Source organism: Cebus imitator, unplaced genomic scaffold (genome assembly GCF_001604975.1).
Source record: "Cebus imitator isolate Cc_AM_T3 unplaced genomic scaffold, Cebus_imitator-1.0 Scaffold373, whole genome shotgun sequence".
Classification (NCBI taxonomy): Eukaryota; Metazoa; Chordata; class Mammalia; order Primates; family Cebidae; genus Cebus; species Cebus imitator.
The window spans coordinates 2,031,853-2,038,306 of record NW_016107688.1 but is presented as its reverse complement, the minus strand read 5'-3'; positions in this window follow the sequence as shown (position 1 = coordinate 2,038,306).

The window sequence follows — 6,454 nt, the reverse complement described above, 5'->3', positions numbered from 1 at the left end:
TTTACAAATATCTTCACTGTTAATTTTCAGTTTGCTCACCCATATAAATTTCAGAATCAGCTTGACAAGTTCTGTGAAAAATCTTGTTATGATTCTTTGGCATTGTATTGAGCCTATAAAATAAATAGAACTGAAATCTTTATGCTTTTGATTCTCTCTATATATGAACATTGTATGTTTCTCCAGTTATTTGGGTAATATCTTCAAAAAATTATTTAATTTCCCAAATAAACTGTTAACTTCTCTTATGAATTCTATAAGGTCTTCCATAGAGAATATTTTGCATGTTAAATGTTAAAATTTTATATCTTCCTATACAAACCTTGAATCTTATATCCATTTATATTTGTGATGTTTTAGTGTTGAGTCTGATATATACTATCACTTTTATGGTTTTTTTTATAGATATTCTTTTTTATTTTTACAATAAGGAACTTCCATTACATGCTGAGTTCTTTTTTATTATAAATTATGTAAAATTTATCAATTTTTTTCTACATAGTAGATCATATATTGAGAAGATCATATGATTTTCCTTTTTTAATCTGTAATGTAGTAAATTTTATTAGTAAGTGAATCTTTAATAAAGATTTTCTGATATTGAAACAATCTTGGATTCCTAGAATAAATATATAAATAAATATATTATATTTATTTAAATATAAATAAATATGATGTATTATATTCTTTATACATTGTTAATTCCTTCATACACTGATAATATTACTAGGATATTACATCATTGTTTACTAGTGAAATTGGCTTATAAGATTTCTTTCTTATGTTTTGTTCTTCTTAGGTTTGGGTGAGAACTTTATGCTAGTCCTAATAATAAGTTGGGCAGTTTTATGTATTTGTCTTTGCTCAGAAAGATTTTATTGAGGCTTTTAATTGTTTAATTTCTTTTCTTTAAATATATGGTAAAAATTACATGTAAACCCATCTGAAACTGGTATTTTTTTTGTGGAAAGACTTCTAATTACTAATTGAATGTATCAATTGGGATTTCAATTTCTTCCTGAGAAAGTTTAATTTATTTTCATCTTTCCAGGAAATTTCTCATTTTATCTCAATTTCCAAATCAATGAGCGTATATTATCTCAGATATCCTCTTATTCTTTTTAATCTCTTTTCAATCTGTTCCTATAGTCCCTTTTTATCCCTAATATTATTTGCTATTTATTGTTACCTTTTGCATCTTTTCTTAATTAATCTTTATGGAAGTTTTGTTTCAAATATCAAACTTTTAGCTTTTTTTATCCTCTTGGTTATATCTTTCTTTTCCATTTTATTAACTTCTACCATGATCTCATTAATGTTTCTTTCCTTCTAGTTTCTTAAGCTTATTTTGTTTTCTCTTCATCTACTTCAGATAAATACTATTGTCATTTAATTTCAGTTGTTTTTCATTTCTAATATAAATATTTAATTTTATAACTTTTTCTGTAAGTACTGTTTTAGCTATATCTCAAATTTTGATATGCAATAATTTATCGTCTTGTTACTTTTTAAATTATTTTATATTCACAGATTATTTAGAAGTGTATATAGATATAACAATTAAGTAGGACACTCAGACAGGACTACACATGACCCAGACCCTTCAGGATTGGGCTGTTGTAGTTTGCCATTGATATTAATAACAGGGCATGGTAAACTAAGAGATACCCTAATGGATCTTCCATGTTCTCTGCATGCTTTTTCTTACTTCTGTTGTGAAGTAGTAGCTGGATTTCATCTTGGTAGTCTGGGTCAGTCACCCCAGCCAACACTGTAACTCCCTTCTCAGCCTGTTGATTTAAAGGTAGGAGGAACCCAAAGTGTCCAGCTGGCAATCTTAACTTCCACTTTAAAGGACTTGTGTCTCCTGGTGTCAGTGTTCTTCCTTCTGCAACTAAGACCCCCTAGGCCAGCAGAACATAATGTCTCGGGAACAGGAAGCAAAAATTTTGCTAGTGCATCACTAGGAGTGATGGTGGGTGGTGCCATTTCCACTTCCAGCACTTGATTTGTGGACCAGTGAATCCTGGCTATGGGAGAAACTACCATATGTTGGATGCTGATTCAGAGCATACATGGCCTTCTGAAGAACTTTGCCCCAGCCCTGTGGAGTATTGTCACCTAATTGTCATTGTAATTGTGACTTAAAAGGCCTTTCCACTGTTCTATCAATCCAACTGCTTCAGAATGATGGGAACATGGTAAATCCAGTGAATTTCATGAGCATAAGCTCACTGCCACGCTCCTTTAGCGGGCAAGTGAGTGCCTTGGTTAGAGGCAATGCTGTGTGGAAGACCGTGGCGATGGATAAGGCATTCAGTGAGTCTACAGATGGTAGTCTTGGCAGAAGCATTGCATGCAGAATAGGCAAATCTATATCCAGAGTAAGCGACTATTCCAATGAGGTCAAACCTCTACTTTTTCCATTACAGAAGAGCTTCAATATAATCAACCTGCCACGAGGGAGCTCGCTGATCACCCCAAAGAATGGCAATACATTGAGGGCTCAGGGTTGGTCTCTGCTGCTGGCAAATTGGGCACTCAGCAGTGGCTGTAACGAGATCAGCCTTGGTGAGTGGAAGTCCATGTTGCTGAGCCCACGTGTAACCCCTATCCCTGCCACCATGGCCACTTTGTTCATGGGTGCCTTCAGCAGTGACAAGGGAGGCTGGGGAAGAGGCTGAAAGGTGCCCACAGAACCGGTCATCCTATCCACTTGATTATTAAAACACTCCTCTGCTGAGGTCAGCTATTGGTGAGCACTCACATGGGCTACAAGTATATTGACAGTTTTTGATCACCCAGAGAGGTCCATTCACATACCTCTTTGTCAAATTTGTTTGTCACCAATTTTTCAATCATGGTTCTTCCAAGTCCCTGATCATCCAGCCAAAAACCATTGGCTATAGGCCATGAATCAGTATATAATCGCACAAATAATCATTTTTCCTTCCATGCAAAGTGCACATCTGGGTGCACAGCTTAAAGTTCTGCCCACTGGGAAGATTTCCCTTTACCACTGTCCTTCAGGGATGTCCTAGAAAGGGGCTGTAGCGCTGCAGCTGTTGGCTTTTGGGTGGTGCCTGCATATTGTGCAGAACCATCTGTGAACCAGGCCCTAGTCTTCTATTCTTCTGTCAACTGATGATAGGGAACTTTCCATAAGGCCATTGGTGCAGGCTGGGGGAGAGAAGGCAGAGCAGCAGGAGTAGAGACATCTGAGCCACTTCCTCATGTAACCTGTGCCTTCAGGACCTGCTCAAGTCCAATCACATATATACAACTTCCATTTGCTGATGGAATGCTGCTGTGCATGACCTACTTTATGGTTAGATGGGTCAGAAAACATCCAGTTTATGATAGGCAGTTCAGGTTGCATAGTGACTTGATGACTCATAGTCATATATTCAGTTTTACACCAAAGCCTAGTAACAGGCCAAGAGCTGTCTCTCAAAAAGAGAGTAATTATCTTCAGAAGGTGACACGGCCTTGCCCCAGTATCCTAGAGGCCTCCACTGTGATTCACCTTTGGGGGACTCCCAAAGGCTACAATCAGCATTCCCATCTGCCACTGACACCTCAAGCACCATTGGATCTGCTGGATCATATGGCCCTAGTGGCAGAGCAGCTTGCACAGCAGCCTGGACCTGTTGCAGAGCCTTCTCCTGTTCTGGACCCCACTCAAAACTGGTAGCCTTTTGGGTCACTTGATAAGTGGGCTGGGGTAACACACCCAAATGATAAACATGTTTCCTTCAAAATCCAAATAGAATCACTAGACATCATACCTCTTTATTGGTTGCAGGAGGGGCCAAATGCAGTAACTTATCCTTTACCTTAGAAGAAATATCTCAACAGACGTCACACCAGAGGTGTGGGGCAATGACCACAGTAGGAGTCTTGGGGGCCACTAGAACCACTGTATTTCAGACCTGAGCTAAAACTACATTTATAACCTGACCTCCATAAGCCCCTACTTTAACTGGAGGATCACAATGATGTTTTGGGTCCCTTGGAATTAACATCAACTCAGAGCTTATGTCCAGTAGTCCCTGAAATGACAGATAATTTCCCTTTCCCCAATGCACAGTTACCCTGGTAAAAGGCCAACAGTCTATGTGGGGCAGGATGGGAGAAAGATTAACAGCATAAATTGTTGGTAGCATAGTGAGGTCCTTCCTCAAGGGTACTGGCCTCCACTTCATTTAAGGGGTTCTGGGTCTGTAAAATGGCTCAAGTCTGAAAATTAATTGAGAGGCTGTGATTCTCTGTTTTTATAATTCTAATTAGTCTCTTGTCCATTCAACCTAGAAGTTTTCTGCTTATATAAATTAAGTAGGAATGCAGTAAGTAGTCTTCCTATCAGTTTCACTTTTAGGAACACCATGATTAATTATGCCAGAGCACTACACAAGTCAGACTATTCTTATTGCTGCCCTGTCCTGCTGTCCATTACAGTTGCTATGCCCACCTTGCCTTTGATGATTGAGTGCCACCACTTGGCCTCTGCCACCTTGGGATCCAGTTATTCCCATTATATTTAGATTTTGTAGTTGAGTGACCCTGGTTCCCTCTGTTAGATCTGACATACAAAGAAGGGCAATTACAAAGCTCTTCAAAGATGCAGGTGCTGCCCTCACAAATCTATTTCACAAGGCATTGGTCAAGGAAATATCTTCTGAACCCTCTCATCAGGTCTAAAGTGACTAATCCAATCCACCATCCCAATCTCCCTAAGCCTTTGGATCCCTTCCTCTCCGTTAAACCAAGAGAGATCAGGCATTTTTAGCTTGCTCACAGTAGGACATCTTTTAATCGTTATTTCAGCTAACCAAGCACATAAACTAATAGAAACTTTTTTTTTAACTCCCCAAGCTGCAACATTAAATGCAAAGTTTCTACTTAGTGGGCCAAATCAATAAATTCAGCCTGATCCAACTCTGTGTTTCTTCCATCATTATCCCACACTTTTAATATCCATTCCCACGCCTGTTCTCCAGATTTCTGTATATATAAATTTAAAAACTCAAGCAGTTCTTTTCTAGTATGGTGCACCTCCTCATGGGTCACACTCTCAACCTCACCTCTAGGTTTCTGCTGGAACTTTAGTTACAGGTTCAGAAGCAAACAGGGGTATTGGGGATGGCTCCTGCGGAGAATCAACATTATCTTGCCTGGCAACTGCCTCAGGGGAGGCCAACACTGTTGCTTCAAGCAGCACAGAGTTTATCTACTCAGACAAAGGTGGAAATGCTGATGGCAGCATGTGTTGGGGAGGGGATGTTGCCACCACTAGGAATGGGGTAGCAGTTTCTTCTGGCAAAAAAGTTTCATCAGTGTTTACAAACTCAGTGTCCCCAGCCTCATCAGGGCCCTCCCATATGTCCCTATTCCAAAATGCAAGGTTTCACTCCTTTCCAATCAATGGCCTCACTTTAACAGTAGACACCTGGCAATGTTGTGCAAGCACTTTGTGTTGCAGGTCAGCCACCTGCGTGATAAGAGCTTGTGCCTGTTTTTCCACAATTTCAGCTCTTTGTTTAAATGAGATAAGACTCACTTAAGGCAGCCTTAGTACATTTGAGGCTCAGTATTTGCTTCTGAAGCCAGAAGATAGAATCCCCGAGTTCATAACTTTCTTTCATCAATTTGTCCACTGAACTTAGGAGCAACCAACCAGCTTCATTGTGTTTCTTGGTTCTCCACATATGGTCAAATGTATTACATATAGAATCACTAAACTTGTTGCCTCTCACAATTAGTGAATCAAGATTGTCAAATGCGTTTATTTTGCATAACTCTCTAAAAAGCTCATGCCAAAGACTATCAGTGTTCTCTATTTTATTAGAAGTAGAGTCCTTAGCATTTTAGGGTTCAATCATATTAAGCAGCAAACTCTAGAAACCCTAAAACCAATGAAAGAACTCCATTCTTAATATCCTGTTCCTCTAGAACCAGTCCTGATACCAAAATCTATATTAATTAGGTTTCTCTAGAGGGACAGAACTAATAGGATATTAGCTTATTAAGTATTAACTCACATAATCACAAGGTCCCACAATAGGCCATCTGCAAACTGAGGAGCAAGGAGAGACCGGCAACGTCCCAAAGCTGAAGAACTTGGAGTCTGATCTTCAAGGGTAGGAAGCATCCAGCATGAGAGGGAGATGTAGGCTGGGACGCTAGGCCAGTCTAGTCTTTTCACGTTTTTCTGCCTGCTTTATATTGTATCCATGCTAGTAGCTGATCATATGGTACCCACCCAGATTAATGGTGGGTCAGCCTCTCCCAGCACAATGACTCAAATGTTATTCTTCTTTGGCAATACTCACAGACACACCCAGGATCGATACTTTGAATTCTTCAATCCAATCATTTTGGAACTCAGTATTAACCATCAGACATCATTATTGACATATTTGGACCCATTCTTTTCTTTTCTTTTTTTTTTTTT